Below are 22,501 nucleotides of genomic sequence, written 5' to 3' on the forward strand. Positions count from 1 at the left end.
CACTTTGGGAGGCCGAGGCGGGCGGATCGCGAGGTCAGGAGATCGAGACCATCCTGGCTAGCCTGGTGAAACCACGTCTCTACTAAAAATACAAAAAATTAGCCAGGCGTGTTAGCAGGTGCCTGTAGTCCCAGCTACTTGGGAGGCTGAGGCAGGAGAATGGCCTGAACCCAGGAGGCAGAGCTTGCAGTGAGCCAAGATCACACCACTGCACTCCAGCCTAGGCAACAGAGTGAGACTCCATCTCGAAAAAAAAAAAAAAGAAATCAACTGGATGTGGTGGCTCACACCTGTAATCCCAGATACACAGAAGGCTGAGACTGAAGGATTTCTTGAGCCCAGGGGTTCAAGACCAGCCTGGGCAACATAGCAAGACCTCCTCTCAAATACAGAATGTTCTATACTAATGATGATGATGGTGATAATGTGCTGGCCAGTGGGCTAAATGTTCCTCTACATCTTCTCAATTTGTTCTCACAATGACTTCATGTGTCGATATTATGTTATCCAAGTTCTATGGATCAGATGTGTGAGGTTTAGAGGGACTATCGACTTAATTAGAGCTAAGAAAAATACTCAAGTCTGCTTTACTCCAAAGTCATGCTGGTAAATTGCTATGCTGTAAGTGTTTCTATAGCTGCATAACACTCTATCTGTGGAAATATTGACTCCGCAGAGAGCACTTAAGGCTCATGGTGGCCTAGAATTCCAGATTTCAGAGCCAACAGGGACCTCAGCGTTCATGTAACCTGCCCTATTTCTGGAGTGGCACACACTCACTCACTTCCAAAAGCTGGACATTTAGGGGCTTTTCTCTCATTTTGTTCATGTGGCACCAACTCTGCTAATTTGGCCTTCAGAATATTTCCAATCTGTTTTTTTTTTTTTCCTTCATCTTTGTGGTCATTGTCTTAGTCAAAGATGCCATGATTATCTCTGACCTGACCTGTAATCCCAGCACTTTGGGAGGCTAACGCAGGTGGATCACCTGAGGTCAGGAGTTCAAGACCAACCTGGTCAACACGAGGAAACCCTGTCTCTACTAAGAATACAAAGATTAGCTGGTCATGGTGGTAGGCACCTGTAATCCCAGCTACTCAGGAGATTGAGGCAGGAGAATCGTTTAAACAGGGAGGCGGAGGTTGCATTGAGCTGAGATCGTGCCACTGCACTCCAACCTGGGCGGCAAGAAGGAAACTCCATCTCACAAAATAAAAAATAAAGAAAAGAAATGAAGACTCGCAGGCTGCACTCCAGATGTTCTGACCTGGAATCTGCATTTCCACATCTTCAGGTGATGCCTTTGCACACTGTAGTAGAGTGGTTTTTAAAGTCTTTAAAAAATATTTTGGGAGTGAAGGTGGGGTGGAAGGTGGAGGGCCTTGAGAGCCTGGATTGGTTTACATGAGTTGTAAGTAAACCAGTGTCAGCCACAGCAGGTCTGCAACACCACCAGAAGCATTTGAGCTGGCAGACAAAATTCACTCTTTCTATTCAAAATAGTAATTCTTCCCTTCATGGTCCCATCTTTTATTTGAGGCACACACATTTCCCAAGGGGCAGCTAGAGGGGCCATATGTAGGTCTGATCTTAATTATTATTTACTTCATAAGCTTTCTTTTTTTTTTTCCTTTTTACTATATCATCACTATGAAAGTGTGGGGGCTCATTGTGAAGGCGACTGGTCTTTACTGGATTAAATTCCAGCACCCTCATTTCACTGACATCCCTTGATTCTCATTATTGAAAGAACATAAGGCACTCTACAATTCTGACTGCTTCCCTCTGATTTGTTTGTCTCTTCATAAGTTTTCATCACTTTCTTGGCTATATATTCCTGCAAACTTGATTTCTATGTAATAGGTTGGGGCAAAAGTAATTGTAGTGTTTGCCATTACTTTTAAAAGGCGAAAACTGCAATTTATTTTGCACCAACATAATACTAATTAGCCCTGTTCCTTGTCTCTCCCAGTGCAGTGGATTGCATCCCTGAATTCGTCCTCTGACTTTGCAAGGAGAGAGCTATTTAAAAATGTATTGGGATGCGCGTGAACCCGGGAGGCGGAGCTTACAGTGAGCCAAGGTAGCGCCACTGCACTCCAGCCTGGGTGACAGAACGAGACTCCGTCTCAAAAAAAAAAAAAAAAAAAATGTATTGGAATCATCATACTTCTCTGCTTCAAACTCTTTTCCCGCTGTGCTTTTTTCACCAGGACCATAGGCCTTGCAAGATTTCATCCTCATCTTTGCTGTAGAATCTTTTCTCATTGCTCTTCTCACTCACCACTCTGCACATGAAGCCCTCTTTGGTTTTTCAAGCTCACCAACATCTACCCTCCTCTGTCACCACCCACCTTCTACACATGCCTGATTTTTGTCCTCTTCATATCAGTTCTCAATCATCACCTCCTCAGAGAGAGCTGTTTTCTCACTCTGATCATTTCTTATAGAACCTCAAAGGTAATACAATCAATAATCATCTCTAATCATACATGTGTTTATTTCATGTGTTCAGACTTTGGACTTTATAGAAACACAGTCTATTTGTCTTTTGTTCACCATTGTCTTCTGTCATATATACATTGTTTTGTTTTCTAATGCATGGATTCAGTCTATTTGCTTCATTCAACAGAAGAGAAAACTGAGGTCTGGAAGGGTTAAGTTGACTTGTTGAAGACCATGATTCTGTAAGCAGCAGAGCCAGATTTTCTGGCTCTCAACACAGTATGCTTTTCATTACATCACCACTGCACAGAGTTAGCAATTTAAGACATAGTCCTGCTAACTGAAGATGACTTAACATAAACTTTGATCATATAACTCAAATCACCACTCTGCAGTTATCATGGACATTGAACTCCCCTGGCCATCGAAGCCAGCAGTGTGAAAACAGCTGTTTTTCATTCACTGAGGTCAGTAGGTCTAAGATAAATAAAGAAGGGATTCTGCATTGACTCATGAATCCACTCCGGCAAAGTTGGTGGAAGTGAGAGGAATGCTGGTAAGCCAAAATCTGACTCACTGGCCACCAAGTCTGACTCCTCCCAGTGGGAAATATCTGCTTTGGGAGTCACTGGACCCATTTTTGTGCAAGTCAAGAGATCCAGTATCACACCCTGCCAGCCTCTGTTGACCTTCTGGGGTGATGGGTGTGGATGTGATGCAGTTAGCAATGTGCCATGCCCTCCACATGCAAGAGAGACAAATTCAACGCAGAAGAAAAGTAGAGCTGAAGGAAAAATTTTCTCCTAAGAAATAAAATGGTTTTTAAGTGCCAAATTGTAGGATACACTTAATCTTATTGACGATCAAATTAAGAAATGTTATTTGTTCTAATAGCATGGATTAGGTCGGTTCAACAGAAGTCTGTTTCTCAAAAACAAAACAAAACAACAACAACAAAAATCAAAGAGAATAAGGAAGGCACTGGAGTTAGCCATTTTGATACCAACACCTTATAAAGCATAATGTTCCAAACAAGAAAAATATTCCCCCTAAAATGGTCCAGTTTATGACTTCGAAGGATCCTGACAATATTTAAAGGAGGCAAAAGGTCAGTGTAAAACCAGCTCCATTGCTCACCTTTCTTACCCAGGACATCGTGTGTTCTTCCTGCCTAGGGTGATGATGATCTGGGGTGGGAGGAGGGTCTGGCCTGCATTCTATGGGCACAGTGGCTATGTGGCCACAGCTGTGAGAGTCAGTACTCTGCGGTGGCAAGCAGCCAAGCTGGAAATTACGTAGATTGCAAATGGTGTACCCCTGTTGTTCATCTGCTGTTGCTAAAGACACCCTGCTCAATCCAATCAGTCAGTCACTCTCTAAACCAGAAGCACATGTAGTAGGCATATACTCTTCAGCCACAACAGTGTCTCCTTGTGTAATGGGTTTGGCCATTCAGAAACTGAACATATTCTGGGGGTGCACCTGTACTGAGCAGGCCATGTAATGAGAGTTAATTGTGGGGTTAATAGAATGATAAACTTTGCCATCCTCAGCAGCTGCAGGTAATACTGCAGCAAAATCATTCACATGTGCAACTAATTGAATGGTTTCTTCGAACTTGGCATCTTTAAGAGCTAGGAACAGAGAGCTGATAATTGCATGTGGGGTATAAATAGCCTTTCAATTACAACTCACAAAAACACTTCCTCCTGTTGCATGATGCAGAGTATTCATGGTAGGCCAATGTATGGTTTCTGAGGAATGAAAACAGATTAGGAAGACCCATTGCAGCCAAACATGCTCTTTTTATGATAAAGCCTAATGAGGGTTAATTTCATACCCTTGTTTACCAGGTGCTACCGAGTGTTGAGTGCTCTGTGCATATATGTGTGTGAGCATGCATGCAAGTGTGTATGTCTGTGTGTGTGTGTGTGAAAGAGAGAGGGAGAGAAAGAGAGCAAGAGACCTACAGATAAGAGAAGTTTAGAATGGCTCTCGAAAAGTCCCAGCCAGAATATCTATTAATCAGCTTCAGCTTGAAAGATTATACCATTGGTAGAGCCACCACCTCTGAGCGTCTGTGCTGACCCAGGCAAGAAGTTTTCAGTACCTGCATGAACATAAAACAGGCAGTAAAGATTTGATTTAGATGTATTTAATGAACAATAAAAGCTAGGAATTAAATCGTAGGGAGGAGAAGCAGCTTTTTGGCTGTCTCTTGGCTAATAGCATCAGGATGGTAAAGACATGGGATGGGAAGAGTGACAGAGCAAGCGGTTGTCCTAATGATTATGTATTATGTCCATTTATTTTTCCAAAGGACACAGGTGGAAGGAACCAGATGAAGTAGGTGGTTGAGCTTCTGGAGCTGCTGTGGAACATTTTGTACAAACAGGGAGTGGTGACATCTGTTCCATAAAGGGAAAACACTCTGCTGTCAAAAGAGCAGTAGGCTCAGCAGGAGATTCGAGTCCAGTCCAAGCTGTGTCCCTGCTTCCTATGTCAATGTGGCAAATCACTTGAACCCTCTGGGTTTCCATTTAACCATCCATCTTGTAATATATAATATTATAAGAATTATCATCTATATAACTCTTTAGACCTATCTGATGCAAATGCTCTACTAGACCTTCAAGAATAAAATGAGTTAGTCATTTGCTTCATTGCAGATTGTAAAGGCTAGAGATAAAGGAAATAAACTTTTTATTAAAATTCCTACAAAGCAAGATAATTTTCCCTTTTTATGACTTTGGTTAAATGCATTCGAACCAAATCAACCATTCTATAATATGCCACATTTGGACACATAAATGAAAGCAATTACCCCGAATTAACATGTGCAGAGTCTGGATGTGGTGGCTTATGCCTGTAATCCCAGCACTTTGGGAGGCCAAGGCGAGTTAATCAACTGAGATCAGGAGTTTAAGACCAGCCTGGCCAACATGGTGAAACCCTGTCTCTACAAAAATTAGTGGGGCATGATGGTGTGTGCCTGTAATCCCAGCTACTCAGGAGGCTGAGGCAGGAGAATCACTTGAACCTGGGAGGCGGAGGATGCAGTGAGCCGAGGTCACACCATTGTACTCCAGCCTGGGTGACAGAGCAAGACTCTGTCTAAATAAATAAATAAATAAAAATTTAAAAAACCATAAAAACAAACAAACAAAAAGAAATGTGCAGGTCTACAAAAACTAAAACCTATCTTTTTCAACCAATATTCAACAAACATTTCACATATCACCCTTTCTAACTTAATCCACTATCTCAATTGTGCCTTCATTCTTTGAGCAATGAGTTTTGTTTTAAATATTATGATAGCTTCTCAATATCTTAAATCTTTTTGAAACTTCTATGCTCAGATCCATTTACAACATTTTTCCCACACACATACAATTTATTTATTGGCTTATCCATTAATTCATCAACAGACATTTATTTGTTTTTGCTCACCAAATGTTAGGCACTGTTCTAGAAGCTGGGTGACCTAGAATACAGCAAAATAAAGTTTCTGTCTTGCTAAGGTTATATTCTGGTGAAGGTTAGGTTATATTCTGGTGGGAGAGAGATTTTATATATATAACCATATGTGTAATTATTATGTAAACATGTATATATGATATTGTATGTGTGTGTACATATGCGTGTGCATGTATATATAAACAGATGGTCACTGACTCACCATGGTTTGACCCATGATACGATTTTTCATTTTTATGATAGGTCTATCAGGGTATTAAATACATTTTACAACTATGATATTTTCAACTTATAATAGGTTTTTTGGAACATAACCCCACTGTAAGTTAAAAAGACACTCTTTTGCCAGGTACAGTGGCTCACGCCTGTAATCCTAGGACTTTGGGAGGCCGAGGCGGGTGGATCACGAGGTCAGGAGATCGAGACCAGCCTGGCCAGCAGGGTGAAATCCCATCTCTACTAAAAATACAAAAATTAACCGGGTGTGGTGGCATGTGCCTGTAATCCCAGCTACTCGGGAGGTTGAGGTAGGAGAATCACTTGAACCCGGGAGGTGAAAGCTGCAATGAGCTGAGATCGTGCCACTGCACTCCAGCCTAGGCGACAGAGTGAGACTCCGTTTCCAAAAAAAAAAAAAAAAAATTAAGACACCGTTTTTAAGAATTTCAAGGTGGGTCACAGGCCTGACCCACCTCCTCCTCAGGCACCCATGTGTCAGGTACAAGGCACTGCCACACATGGTGACCTGGGGAGAAGGATCTTTGGAGAAGTATTATTTAATACAGGGTAGTCGGGATAAGACTCTCTGATGAGGGGACATTTAAACAGAGACATAAACAGGATGAGAAAGCTGGCTCTGCAGACGTTTGGGGGTGTGCATTCCAGGCCCAAGAGGGGCAAGTGCCAGGGGCCTGATGTGGGCATGTACCTCGTGTGCTCCTGGCAGAGTCAGGGAGCCAGCGAATCTGAGTGAGACTGAGTGAGCTGGAGCAGAGAATTCAGTTCCCAAAAAGACACTGAAATGCCTTTAGATTTTATTTGATGTGAAATGGAAAGCCATTGCAGGTTGGGGCAGAGGAGTGATGCCATTGTATTTATTTGTAGAAGGTCCCTCTGAGCTACTGCAGGGAGAATGGACCGCGGGAACTGCAGGTGGGGACAGGCAGGTCTGTGAGGAAGCTGCTGAGGACCCCCGAGTCAGAGGATGATTTTTGGATTAAGATAATATTGGAGAGATCGGTGATACTCACTCCTATTCTGAATATATTCTGAAGAAAGAGCAAATGAGTTTTTGTACAAGACAAAGAGGAGAGTCGGAAGTGACTTCAGGGTTTTGGTTTTGAATGAACACAGAGTTGCCATTTACTGGATAAGGAAGATTGGGATGAAAGGTTTTGTTGGGTGAAACCAAGAGTTTAATTTCAAGTGACACCCAAATAGGCAAAGATACGTCCAGTCTAGAGCTCAGGGGAGGGGTTGGAGCTGCAATCATGGCAAACGGCCTCTTTATAATTACCACAGAAGTACACTGAGTCTTCCAGTGGTTCTAGGTGACCTTCCTCTGCTACGCTTTGTTATGCGGAGTTTATTCATACTTATTCACTAGCATTTAAAGAAACCGCAGAAGTATAGTTAACGGTGTGCTGAATTCTTGAAAATTGTAAAGACAGCACATGTTTAAGTGTTCTCACCCCACACACACAAAAATGATAAGCCCGCGAGGGAAAGCATATGCTAATGAGCTCAATCGAGCATTACACAATGCATGCCTACACCAAAACGTTGTTGTACATGATAAATATATATGAATACAATTTCTGTCAATTAAAAAATAGAAAAAAGAAACCACTGAAGTGCTGGATTCCTTCTGTTAAGAGGATTTGGAGGCCTTAGAAAGTTACTTTATTAAACATGACTGTTCTGTCAAGAGTAAAAGTCAACATGTGAGATACGATGAACCAGCATGTGTCCAAGTAAAGGGATTTCCAGAACATTCAAAGAGAGTATTCTACTCTTTCCAGAGTATTTTAATCTCTGAAAGATTACTATAAGGTACAGGTGTGACCACATCCAGCTATCCCTTCTCTCCATCTGGTTGGGCACATCCAATCTCTGATGCCATCTAAATTCCACCTCTTGCATTGATCCTTTGACATTCACTTTAATCATAAGGGCTGTTTCCCCTCTGATTTCCCATACCCTCTAGTGAGTAACCTTGTGTTTACTCCTTTCTGACTTTCCTGTGGCCTGTTTGAATCCTGGATATGCTCCTTATTATGCTCCTGCCTTGCAGAGGCCTCTCTTAACCTCAGTTTCCTCATCTATAAGGAAATAGAAGACCTAATACAGGTTCTATAGTCTTATAACATTCAGCCTTGCAGAGATGTCACTTATAGCATAAGTGAAATGCTATACATTATTACCAGTTGCTCAATAAATAGTAGAAATAGTTTTGTGAATGTGTGCATTATTATTTTTACTCCTTTTGTATTTTTATGAATCTTGTTTTATTTTATCATCTTTACTAGAACATATTATGTAGCTGAACCTACAGACACATCCTCAATAAACATTTGTCCGATGAATTAAACATGGATAAATAAAAGAGAATATTTGGAGGGAGTAAAATATATTCTTTTGAAATGACAAATTATTTGGAAAATTTTGGAAGATTCAGCCAATTTAGAAACATTTCTGCTATGTCCCAAACAAAAAAACAAACTAACAAAAAAAAGTGACTACAAGTAAAAGAATTCCCAAACAATCTCTTTAGGCTTCTTTTGTAAACAGTAGATAAACTAACATTTTTAAAATTAGTCTGAATATATAACAGTTAAAAAAAAACAACTATGAGTAGTCAAAATCTATATCTTGTCAAATTAAAAAGAAAATCAAAGTTGGAAGTTAAAAATTATTTTCACAAAATGACTTGGCATAAATTATATTGGTAAGATGAATTTTCCTTCCTAAAATAAAAAAGACAAGGCAATGCTGATAACTTTTCTTTTGTAGTATTTCAAGGCCTTACACTGAACTTCAAAGAAAGCCAGACTTCAAATAATCTGAATGCAGCTGCATTTTCATCAGTTTTGCTGCACTTTTACCTTTACCGCCATTCATCATTTAAGTCAAACAGTTTATAAGGAGAGGACATAAATTCTAACCCCAAGCCAGGAATGCTATCAATGAGTTTGGAAGTTTACATTCTGTTGGCATGAGGTCACTATTTGCTGTCATTGGTGATCAATGAGCCGGCCAGTGTCCTTAGCCCTAGCCTATCTTTCTAGGTTTAGCAAGTTTCCCAGTTTTAATGAGTTTACTTACAGTCCTCAGAAAATAATTTTCTATTGAAATTCACCAAGTCACATTTAGGTGATTTAAAATAGCAAACAATTTTTAAAAGCAGTAGGAATCTAAATTGCACATCCACACTGTTGATATTTTAAAAACAGTGATTGATGAGGCAGAGGAGAAAGGATTATGTCTATAAATAAGCAAAGACTTAAACCCTTTTAGCAAGAACATTTATATCACCCAGGTTAATCTCTTATGACAATAGTTCTAGTCTCTTGGAAATTTGACAATGTCTTCCAGTGATTAGGAAGATATTGTTTTCTTATTAATACACAAAGAACTGGGGTACCATGGTTAATGTATTTTACTGAATTGTGGAAAAGTGTAGGTTTTTCTCCGTCCTAGTGGTCACTGACATTTTAACTCACTTATCTCTGATTAATTAACTTCTTGACAGTGCCAAATAAAAGGGGGAGATGCATTTTGCCTGAAGGATCTGTAGCTAAGGCGATTTGACATATGCTTTTCTTCTCTCTTAAGGCACAATATTTTGAAAATTTGCTAAAATGACATTTTACATTAAATTTTGAATTTTATGAAAAAAAATACTTCAAGCTAATATTATAATCAAGATTATCCAAAGGATACAATGGAAAAAATGCCCAGCAATACATGACAGTCAAATACAATAGATGGGATGCCTGTTAGATATTAATATCTTGTCAATACATTGCGCTTGTTGATTAGCTTTCTCTTTTAAGCTTCAGATTATAAGGATGGATATGCTCAGGGAATTTTATCATTTTATAAAAGACAACATGAAAAGAAAATTTATAGCTGCATGATATATATGAATATATGAACTCATGATTTACATGATTAAATTGGATGTCATGTAATGGATACTACAGCTCTCCTCTCCATCTCTCTTATTTGGTCATCAGATTTGGTCATCAGATTAATATTCCAGGTAGGTAGGCTCCTGTATGTGATCTTATAGAACAAGGGTGCACTTCATTTTCAAATAGATATCAAAGCTCTTTTATAAAAATGTAGGGCCAAACTGTTGCATGACACTGTATAGTTCAATTTGCTGTGCATAGACCCACAGTTACAACACATATTCTTTAAACTCCAGGCAGCAGTCTGGCAAAAGTGTGCTGTGGGTTATAAAGGGACAGGATAGAGCATTTGAAGGCAATGGAATAAACCCATCACCCAAACTGAAAAAACAACTTAGAGACCACATCATGTTTATAAGAGGGTCAGCAGCAACAATTTTATATATAAAAGGACTGGTCTACAGTAATCGGAGCCCACAAGTTTTCATTGGGAGATGTTTTCAAAGTTCATAGATGATACTTTTTGGTCGTAGACACAGAACAAATGGAAAATGCTAAGAATTCAAATGAAATGCTTTATAGTTTGCATCAGCTTTTAAATTTGATTTATAACAAAGATAACTGCAAATGTAATGGGTCTTCACTGTATTCACGATCTTCATGACTCCAGGAAATACCAATTTATACCACTTGGGTGAATTGTTTTTCTTTTGAATTGTGATACTAAAATAAAGTGACAGCATGTTAAAATATATATTTAAGTAAATATTGTACTTCTGCATAGCTACCCACTGTTGACTAATGTCAATAATGCATCTTGATCATAGTGGTAATTATTTCTGTTGCCATTATATAAGCCACATAATTATGTAAGTACAAAACTTAAAAATATAAAAAAATTCACATTGTTTAAAACTATTTATAAGATGCTACTTAAAATTTAGGACTGGTTGTCATAAAACTAAAATTATTTCCAAAAGAATAAAAAAATTGCAAGTGTGAGACAATTCTCTTGAAAAAGACTGCAAAAACAAAAAAGAATTTGGGGAAATATTTTGGGTAATAGCAACATTACTATACAGTTGACCCTTGAACAACATGGGTCAGTCCTGCACCAGCTCACTTATAAATAGATTTTCTTCTGCCTCTGCCACCCCTGAGACAGCAAGAGCAAATCCTTCTCTTCCTCCTCCTCAGCCTACTCAATGTGGAGGTGAGGATGAAGATCTTTATCATGATGTACTTCCACTTCATGAATAGTAAACCTATTTTCTTCCTTATGATTTTCTTAATAACATTGTCTTTCCTCTAGTTTACTGATTGTAAGAATATAGAGTACACATAACACACAAATATGGTTAATTGATGATTCATGTTATGGGTGAGGCTTTTGGTTAAATGTAGGCTATCAGCAGTTAAGTTTGGGGAAAGTGAAAATTATACCAGAGTATTCCACTGCCTAGGGGTTAGCACTCCTAAGCCTCAGGTTGTTCTAGGGTCAACCGTAATTTTAGAACCTCTCTAGGTAGTTAATTTAAAGGGGAGGCCGGGTGCAGTGGCTCACACCTGTAATCCCAGCACTCTGGGAACCACCGAAGGGTGGTTCACGAGGTCAGGAGTTTGAGACCAGCCTTGCCAAAATGGCAAAATCCTGTCTCTACTAAAAATGCAAAAATTAGGCAGGCGTGGTGGCAGGTGCCTGTAATCCCAGCTACATGGGAGGCTATGGCAGGAGAATCGCTTGAACCTGGGAGGTGGAGGTTGCAGTGATCCGAGATGGAGCCATTGCACTCCAGCCTGGGTGACAGAGCGAGACTCCGTCTCAACCAAAAAATAAAAAATAAAATAAAATAAAATAAAACAATAAAGGGAAAAAGTTTATTTGAATGTGTGAGTTTCACTACATTTGTTGAACACTAAATTAATTTCTCATGTTATTCTTCCTTTTCAGTGTGGGTGGTCCCTGATAAAGATACAAAAACTAAATTTTTTCAAAAAGAGTGACACCTCACTACTACACATGAAACAGTATGAGTGAGACAGAGATTTTCACAGAACCATAAAGAGTTCACCTTTACCCACTTCCACCTCTACCTGCCAGGATGGCGGGTCTTCCTTCTCTTGCCAGGAGCAAGTCACCGAAGACCTTGTTTCTTAAAAGGAGGCAATGTTTCTGAGGTGCCGGCCCCTTCAGAAACTAAAATCCAGGGCTTTTCTCTTCATTTGCCCTCACGCGTGTAGTTTACACGGCTCTGGCTGTGTTGCAGTAACATTTGGCGAGGGGTAAGTAGAAAGGAGAAATTTCCGTGCAGCTTGTTTAGGAAGGACAGCATCACAGACATGTGGGCCAAGAGGAAAGCCAGCTCGCCCCTGCCATCCGGGTGGCCTCCACTGCCTATTCATTCCACTTCCTCATTTCACTTGTGATTAAAAAATAAAAGGTAAAATGTGGACTTGCTTTTTATTTCCCCACTCTTAGCACCACTTCTAATACATATATTATATGTATATTGTATATATTTATATATTTTGTATATTATATATTTTTATATATTTTATGTGTAAATATAAATGTATGTCCCTCCATTCCTATTTATATATATATATAATATAGCTGCCTCTTTCCATTCTGTTTCATCATCACACTTTTCAGTTTGTTTTTTTTTTGTTTTGTTTTTTTGTTTTGAGATGGAGTATTGCCTTGTTGACCAGGCTGGAGTGCAATGGCCCCATCTCAGCTCACTGCAACCTCCGCCGCCCAGGTTCAAATGATTCTCCTACCTCAGCCTCCCGAGTAGCTGGGATTACAGGTGTCTGCCACCACACTTGGCTAATTTTTTGTATTTTTAGTAGAGATGGGGTTTCACCATGTTGGCCAGGCTGGTCTTGAATTCCTGACCTCAGGTGATCCACCCTCCTCGGCCTCCCAAAATGCTGGGATTACAAGTGTGAGCTACCGCATCCGACCATATATATTTTGTATATAAATACAAATGTGCGTCCTTCCATTCCATATATATATATATACACACATATAAAATATATAGCTGCCCTTTTCCATGTGTTTCATCACCATACTTTGCAGTTTTTAAAATAAAATTAAAAGGAAATCAATGTTTTATTGTCAGAGATCCCTTTTTTCAAAATATAATGGAGAAGTCCATCCAAATAATTTAGTTTAATCCCCAATACATAATAGTTTTCAAGATGCAAGAGAAGTAATTTCACCATTTACTATTCCATTGAGTGGTCTGTGGGAGGAGAGATGAGAAGAAGACAGAAAAGAAAGGTGTCCTAATTCTATTTCTACACCACACTTTTGACTTCTTGGTTCAAATATAGAAGTAATTAAAATCATTACAAATCAAGTTATACTCTAAATTCTGAAAAGTATTGATTTTTATTTTCATAATAATAGACATGTACATTTATTTAGTTTCTCTTAAATCAGATTTGGTCACATTTAATTTTTAGAAAACAAAAAACTTAGTACCTTTTGATAATTTGTAGTTATGGAAGACTAACCAGAAATTTTCAGTTCTTCTGCTATTAATATTTAAATCTCTGATATCAGTAAATTGTAATTATTTAATAAAATATGGAAAACATTTTCACATATTTTCTAATATTTTGATATTTTGGAATAAAAAGGGTTTAGTCCTTTAAAATATTTTAAACTTGGAAGAAGTCTTAAATGTTTTTGTTGTATTTTCAGAATTCTGCACCTCAAAGAAGAAGAATAAGAGAAGGGGGAAGAGGAGGAGGAAGGAGAATAAAAGAAAATTAATAAAGAAAAAGCGAACCATTTTAGTTCAGGAATTTGAGAGACCTCAGTAGGTAAAATAATCACCATTTTCCTGTGGATAGCTGGCCTTGAATTCTATCTTAGTTACCAGGGCAAGAGAGTATGATGACCTCTTCTAGATGCTATTTTAGTACATCACATACTCACTTCACAGTTTAACAGAATTGCTCGTGCCTGTACCCAAGCTTGTTAGAATAAACATTACCAAGTGTCAGAATGAAAGTTTATTTAAAAAGTCCACTGATTGCAACACCTGATTAATACATTTAGGGGAAAGGGAAGAACAAAGCTTCGTGGAAATTAACAGGATGTCAAACCTGGATGGAACCTAGACGCTTGCACGAGTGTCCCTTTTAGCTGAGGAGAGACCCAGGATAAGAGCTGCAATGTGTATCTTGATCCTATTGCAAATGAGTCACTGGAAACTATGCACTTAAATGTATTGGTTAATTATTCCATACATGCTGCACAATGTTCTTGGCATTGATAATTCATGGGTTTAAAAAAATCATAATCTCTAGGGGAATCAAAAGGAAAGGGAACAGAAAAAAGAAAGTAAGAAGCCACAAACTTCAAGAGAGCATAAATTGACAAAAGGAAGGGGGTAGTCAACTTCATGAATAATGTGGATGTACTGAGTGGGATGAGAACCCAGAGTGTTTGTGAGATTTGGAATTACGCACGTGACCTTGGCACAGTGTCAGTAAAGTGCTCAAAAGGAAATTTAGACTGTAGCCAGGATGAAAATGTGTGGGGAATTCCAAAAGCCATAAGCATGAAAGAAACCCATTTTAAAAAATGGGCTACAGGTATAAACGGGCAAGTTCACAAAAGACAAAATTCGAAATCCCTATTTTAAAAAATGGTTCAGTCTCTGTGATCAAGGATACGCAAATGAGAATGATGAAATATCACATTACTTCCATTACATGAGGTGGGGAGTGTCTGACAACACCTGGTTTGGGGAAGATATGGAGAAATAGAAATGATCATAACTGTGCTTGTGGAGTATAGATTGTTAAAACTTGGAAAGCAATTTGACAGCAACCAGAAAACTTCAAAAGGTACATTGTCCCTGTGACTCAGCAATTCCTTTGTTAGCTGTATTCTCTAGAGAAATTCTTACACATAGGAACCTAGATAAATGTAGAATGCAGTTCAGTGAAGCATTAATACATACTGAGCAACAATCTTCGGGAAAATAGACTTTAAAAGTTGTACTGCTTAAAACCTAGATGACAGGTTGATAGATGCGGCAAACCACCATGGCACATGACACATGTATACCTGTGTAACAAACTTGTACGTTCAGCACATGTATCCCAGAACTTAAAAAAAAAAAAAAAAATTGTACTGTTGCTACCTGAATCAGGACCCAGACCTCAGGAAGACAGAAATGTTAGCCCTTTCTCCAATTTTTTGTGCTTGAGATACACTTCTTTTCTATTAAGATATTTGCCTTATACATGACTGTGTCTGTGTTTTGGTTTTCTATTCCCATGTTACATTCATCATTGCCATTTTAAAATCTCTACCAAGAAGCACCGAAATCTATTTTAAATATATATCTACACTCAAAAATTGACTGTAAAACAGAAAAAGTTGAACAAAATAAATATCAATCACTTTTCTAGGACCCATTAGAGGACTGAAGCTGCAGCACAAACTACCACTCAAATTTAGACAAAAGAGCATCCCAAATGCCACAGGCAGCTGAGATCTGCTTATCTGGAGAGAAGTCAGTGGAGACTTAAACTGGTAGAAATCCATAAATGGTCATTTTTAAAAATTGTTGGAGACTGTGTGGACTAGTGTGAGAGCAAAAATTTTCTGCACCTGCAGCTTTAACTGGGTCCCCGGGATTTCCTAGGCTTTACCTCCAGGTACTCAATCAGGTTCTCATGAGAAGGAGCCAGGAAAGATGCTCTCTCAGCTCTGGCATGGAGAAGGAGAAAGGAATTCTTATGAAATGCACCAGGGAGTTTTCCATAACAAAGCCTTAGCCTCCAGGGAAAAGAGCTTTGTCAGAGTGGTATTCCAGTTGAAGAATGGTAATTCTTTCTACTCCAGTCCCCTCCAGCCTTCCAGTCTCTCCTAAGAGAAAAACAAGAAAACAATAAACAAACAAAATATGACTTCTGATTCTGTAAATTGCAGTAGATCTGCTATTCGCTATTCCTCCTGCTAACAACCCTAAAAATTATATATTCAACAAACACAAGGAGACTCTGGAAGGTGGGGAGAAGAAGGTAACTGAGCTGGGCAACTTGGGACACAAGGAATGACATATGGTGGTGAGTTTCCAGGTTTGCCTTCTGCGTCATATAACTATGATTTGCAGCTAGAGAAGGCAGCAGTTTGGAAATGCCAAGGGCAGAGACAATACAACTCCCAACAAAAGCCTGCTCTCCTAGCCAGAGGATCACAAAAGGGGTGGTGTAGCAGGAAAGGAAACTCTAGGAAAATATTTTATATTCCAGACAAACACAACAGAGAAAAATAAACAAGCATGTGGCCCCAACTCCAACCATACTACTAAAGGCCATGTGGGAAGCCCAGACTGCCACCCTCACCAGCTGTGATGAAGTGCCTTAAATCCCTGCAGGGTTGTTGGAGAAGACAAGTAGGGAGCCGTGACATTTATCCTCACCTGCTGGTAACAAGTGTTCTCAAGGCGTTGGTGAAGACTACGTGAGAACTTGGAATTCTACCCCCATCCATCTGTAACAAGACAATCCTCACCCTCCTGATGCGTTGGTGACAGGCATCTTATTAGAGAGTTGGTACAGTTATCATTGCCTAGTGGTAACAAGGCCACTCACTACATCATGACCGTGGGGGACACAGAGGAGCAGGACCATCCACCCCTTACTCAGTCTCCCATCTGGTGTCATGGGGTCTGAGTGGTAAACCTGAACTCTGTCTTATCTGGAAGTAATAAGGTGGTGCCTTCCTCTCCTCCTGCCAGATTGGTATCAGAAAAAGCCAGATAAAACGGTAGATTTAAACAGACGTGGAATCTTATGACATAATACAAAATGTCCAAGTTTCAATATTAAATCACTCATCATACCATCAATCAGGAGGATATCAAACTGAATTAAAAAAAGGTCCATGCCCATATCAAGATAACAGACATGACACAACTATCTGAGAAATATTTTAAAGCAGTCCTAATAAAAATACTTCAACTAACCATCACAAACAATCTTTAAAGAAATGAAAATGTAGAAAGCTTCAGCAAAGAAACAGAAGATATAAAGAAGAACCAAATGGAAATTTTAGAATTAAAAGATGCACAGTTAATTTAAAGGCACAGTGAATGGGGTCAGTGCCAGAATGAAGAAATAGAGGAAAGAGTAAGTGAACTGGAAGAGGGAAAATGTAATTATCAAATGTGAACAACTGAAAGAATACAGAAATTGAAAAAATGAACAAAGTCTCAGGAATCTGTGGTATATAAGAAAGATCTAACATTCACATTATTGAAATTCCAACTAAGGAGAAAGAGGGCCAGGCTGAAGATAATAATTTATGGAATAATGGCTGAAAACTTCTCAAATTTGGCAAGAGGCATAAATGTACAGATTGGAGAAGTTGAGAGGATTCAAAAGAGGGTGGCCTGTAATCCCAGTACTTTGGGAGGCCGAGGTGGTGGATCACCTGAGGTCAGGAGTGCCAGACCAGCCTGGCCAACATGATTAATCCTCGTCTCTACTAAAAAATACAAAAATTGGCCAGGCGCGGCGGCTCACGCCTGTAATCCCAGCACTTTGGGAGGCTGAGGCAGGCGGATTACGAGGTCAGGAGATTGAGACCATCCTGGCTAACATGGTGAAACCCTGTCTCTACTAAAAAAAAATTACAAAAAAAAAAAATTAGCCGGGTGTGGTGGTCGGCGCCAGGAAGTCTCAGCTTACCCGGGGCTGAGGCAGGAGAATGGCGAATCCGAGGCGGAGCTTGCAGTGAGCCGAGATCGCCATTGCACTCCAGCCTGGGTGACAGAGCAGGGACTCCATCTCAAAAAAACATTAGCCAGGCATGGTGGTACATGCCTATAATCCCAGCTACTTGGGAGGCTGAGGCAGGAGAATTGCTTGAACCTGGGAGACGGAGGTTGCAATGAGCCGAGATGCTGGCACAGCACTCCAGCCTGGGCAGCAAGAGCAAAACTCTGTCTGAAAAAAAAAAAAAAAAAAAAAAAAGCGTAAATCTAAAGAAATCATACCCAGACAAATCATAAATGAATTTCTAAACATTAAAGACAAAAATTCTTGAAAATAGCAAGAGATAAACACTACCTTACCTATCAAGCAAAAGCAGTTTGAATGATAGCTGATTCCTCATCAGAAACCATGGAGGATGGAAGAACATAGCACAATATTTTCCAATTGCTAAAAAAATGACCTGTCATCTGGATTGCAGTACCTAATAAAAATAATATTCAAGAATGAAGGGGAAATAAAGATATTCTCAGAAGAAGACAATCTCAGACTATTTGTCACGAGAAGACCTATCCTAAAAGAATGACTAGGGATGTTCTCAAAAGCACAAAGGAAACAATAAAATAAAGAACCTTGGAGCATCAGAAAGGAAGGAGAATACGGCCGGGCTCGGTGGCTCACGCCTGTAATCCCAGCACTTTGGGAGGCCGAGACGGGTGGATCACGAGGTCAGGAGATCGAGACCATCCTGGCTAACACCATGAAACCCCGTATCTACTAAAAATACAAAAAATTAGCTGGGCGAGGTGGCGGGCGCCTGTAGTCCCAGCTACTCAGGAGGCTGAGGCAGGAGAATGACGTGAACCCGGGAGGCGGAGCTTGCAGTGAGCTGAGATGGCCCCACCGCACTCCAGCCTGGGCGACAGAGTGAGACTCTGTCTCAAAAAAATAAAGGAAGGAGAATACAGCAGGCAGAAATACGGGTTCACACTGGGATTCCAGTTCCTGGTTAACCTGCATGTGATCTTCCAAGACTGTCCACAAGCAAGTCCGATGCCTTTACCTGGCAGGTCTTACACAGGAAAGCTGCCCTCCCCACACCAGGCTTGGTGCACAGCCAGTGCATTGCAGTTCTTTTTTCTTTCTTTTCTTTCTTTCTTTCTTTCTTTTTTTTTTTTTTTGAGACGGAGTTTCACTCTGTCACCCAGGCTGAAATGCAGTGGTGCAATCTCGGCTGACTGCAACCTCTGCCTCCTGAGTTCAAGTGATTCTCCTGCCTCAGCCTCCCCAGTAGCTGGGACTACAGGTGCGTCCCACTACTTTTTTGTGTTTTTAGTAGAGATGGGGTTTCACTGTGTTAGCCAGGATGGTCTCCATCTCCTGACCTCGTGATCTGCTGCCTCAGCCTCCCAAAGTGCTGGGATTACAGGTGTGAGCCACTGCGCCCAGCCAGTGCAATGTAGTTCTAACAAGAGTTCATGTCAGGGACTCAGGGTCCTCTGGGCCAGGCATGCTCTTGGGCATATTCCCAGGCAAGACCTGTCCATTCCTGGAACTCTCTATCTGAGGCCTTGAGCAGAAGTCTTCTTCACTGGCCTCTGCTGAGAACTTATCAGAGAGAAAGGGGAAAGTTTCAAGTCACGTTTTCCTACTCTGACTCAGTACTCAGTACTTTCCAGCCATGCGCTTCCCTTTTTCCATCCTCCTGGTGGTCCCCGGTCGCAGGGTCTGTAATATTGCACTAACCTTTTACTTGAGGCAATCTCCACATCATGCGGATCCACCTGGCCCTCAGCCATTACACCAATCCACAGGGGAAGGAAGAGCAGGGGAGAGCCAGCACTGTCTGTTTCAGACTCTTGGTGATACCATTAGAGTAACGGATTAAAACCACTGCCCAGTGACTTTCATTTCTGGTTTGTCACTGATATGGACAGGAGACAGGGAAAACTGGGTAGAAGAGGGCAGTTCCCAGGCAAAGGCCCCACCCTCGAGCTTGTATACCCTGGGCCCTACATGAGAACAAGCATTCCTGTTTTCACACCCCCTATCCTGCACCCATATATATATACCCTGAACCCCAGGCTCCAGTAAGCCACCAGACCAGCAGATGGATGGCGAAAGGATGCGGCAGAGAAAGAGAGAAGAGGAGGAACATCTAACCCCCAGAGGAGTCTAGCGGGGGCGGTTGGAGAGGAGTCCAGCAGCTGAGTGGCCCGACTCCGGGGCAAGATCACCTTCCCACTCCATCTCCCCATACATCCCGCTGAAAGCCGCCTCCACCACTCAATAAAACCTCGCATTCATCCTTCAAGCCCGTGTGTGACCCAAGTTTTCCATGACGCTGGGCAAGAGTTCAGAATAGAGAAAGCTGTCACACTGGTCCTCTGCCCTTGCCAAAAAGCAGAGGGTCCATTGAGCTAACACTCAAGCCTCTGCAGATGGCAGAGCTGCAGGTACCCTCCTCAGACACTACCTACCGAGGGACCAGAGCCCAAAGCGCTCGCCCTAGCCTCTGCACCTGCCTGTCTGCATGCTCTCCCTCCTGCAAGAGGTTTGAGCAGCCACACCACTCAACAGGCAAGCCACACCCCTGCCACATGTCCTACATCCTGCGAGGGGAATCAGTGAACTCTCCCGTTTCATCACTTTACTTGGCTACTCTGACACCTGACAGCTTAGCTGTCTCCAACTCAGCTGAGCTCCTGATAAATAGACCTTTCTTCTTGAGTTTTCAAAATTAGGTTTGATGGTGGAAGTGAAAATTGTAACACTGTATGATAGGTTGCTAAATGGTTGTACAGCAAATATTTAAGACAATTATAAATATAGGAGAGGAAAGGAAGAGAAATAGAGATAAGATTTATATATTTCACTTAACTGGTAAAATGACAACACCAATAAACTGTTTTTTATATATATACATATATATATACACACACACACATAAATTATTATAGATTATATAATTAATGTAATATTAGATTATATGTGGAATATATAACATAAAATCTAATACCTAGGGCACCTACAAAGAAACCTATATAAAAAGATACATGTAAAATCACTAGAGATAAATCACAATGGAATTCTTAAAAATGTTCAAGTGGCCGGGGGTGGTGGCTCACACCTGTAATCCCAGCACTTTGGGAGGCCAAGGTGGGCAGATTATGAGGTCGGGAGATCGAGACCATCCTGGCTAAAACGGTGAAATCCCATCTCTGCTAAAAATACAGAAAATTAGCCGGGTGTGGTGGTGGGTGCCTGTAGTCCCAGCTACTCAGGAAGCTGAGGCAGAAGAATGGCGTGAACCCAGGAGGCGGAGCTTGCAGTGGGCTGAGACCGCACCACTGCACTCCAGACTGGGCGACAGAGTGAAACTCCATCTCAAAAAACAAAAAAACAAACAAACAAACAAAAAGTTCAAGTAACTCACAGAAAGGCAACAAAAAAATAAAAAATAAATTAAATAAGAGAAGCAAGAAACAGAAAGAATAAATAGAAAACAAAAAAAAAATGGCAGACTTAACCACTAAAATATCAGTAATCACATTAAGTATAAATGGTCTAAGTATACCAAAGAAAAGACAGAACCTGGCAGAATAAATTAAAATATGACTTCCTCACAGTAAAACAAAAACCAGTATGATCTAACTGTATACTGTCTATAAGAAACTCATTTCAAATGTGATAATAAAGATAGGTACAAAGTAAAAATAGAAAAAATATATAGTATGCAAAAATTAATAAAAAGAAATAAAATTAGCCATATATATATATATATATATATATATACACACTGTTTTTTTTGTTTGTTTGTTTATTTTCAGACAGAGTCTCACTCTGTCTCTAGGATGGAGTGCAGTAGCACTATCCCAGCTCACTGCAACCTCTGACTCCCTGGTTCAAGTGATTCTCCTGCCTCAGCCTCCTGAGTAGCTGGGATTACAGGCACATGCCACCATGCCCAGCTAATTTTTGTATTTTTAGTAGAGACCGGGTTTCACCATGTTGGCCAGGATGCTCTCCATCTCCTGACCTTGTGATTCGCCTGCCTTGGCCTCCCAAAGTGCTGGGATTACAGGCATGAGTTACCATGCCCAGTTTAAAATTAGCTATATGAACTTTACATAAAGTACATTAGAGCTAAGGAACTTAACAGAGACAGAAAATAACATTATATAAAGAGAAAAGAGTCAATTTACAAAGAAGGCATAGCAATCTTAAATATGTATGCATTGAACAAAAAAGTTATAAAATATAGGAGGTAAAAAGGGGATAAAATAGAAAGGAACAGAAAGGAGAAATAAACCAGTTGACAGTTATACTTGAAGACTTCAACACTTCTCTCCTAACAACTGCTAAAACAACTAGACAACATTAGTAAGCATGCAAAATACAGCAAAACTCAACAACGTCATCCACAAACAGGATCTAATCAATATGTATTGAACATGCCAACTGACAACAGTAGTATCCATGCAACGAAGACCAAGACAGACCATGATGTGGACCAAAAAATGAGCCTCAACAAAATTATTGTAAATGTACAGAGTGTATTCTGCAACAATAAGGATATCAAATATGAAATCAATAGCAGAAAATATTCTCCAAGCACTTGGTAATTAAAGGGCACATTTATTAATAATTCATTTGTCAAAGATGAAGTCTCAATGTGAATATGAATGAAAATG

General features: G+C 40.2%; 1 long non-coding RNA gene across 1 annotated transcript in view; it reads right to left on the bottom strand.

Moving 5' to 3' along the window:
- Nucleotides 1–1,153: 1,153 nt before the first annotated feature.
- Nucleotides 1,154–22,501, bottom strand: part of LOC108580509 — a 39,480-nt gene continuing 18,132 nt past the window's right edge. Inside the window, exons 2-3 of the long non-coding RNA XR_001891652.3 lie at nucleotides 15,741–15,957; nucleotides 1,154–4,555 (exon numbers count right to left, since the gene is read on the bottom strand). This is a non-coding gene — a long non-coding RNA (uncharacterized LOC108580509). The remainder of the gene's footprint in view (nucleotides 4,556–15,740; nucleotides 15,958–22,501) is intronic.

Source organism: Papio anubis, chromosome 11 (genome assembly GCF_008728515.1).
Source record: "Papio anubis isolate 15944 chromosome 11, Panubis1.0, whole genome shotgun sequence".
Lineage (NCBI taxonomy): Eukaryota > Metazoa > Chordata > Mammalia > Primates > Cercopithecidae > Papio > Papio anubis.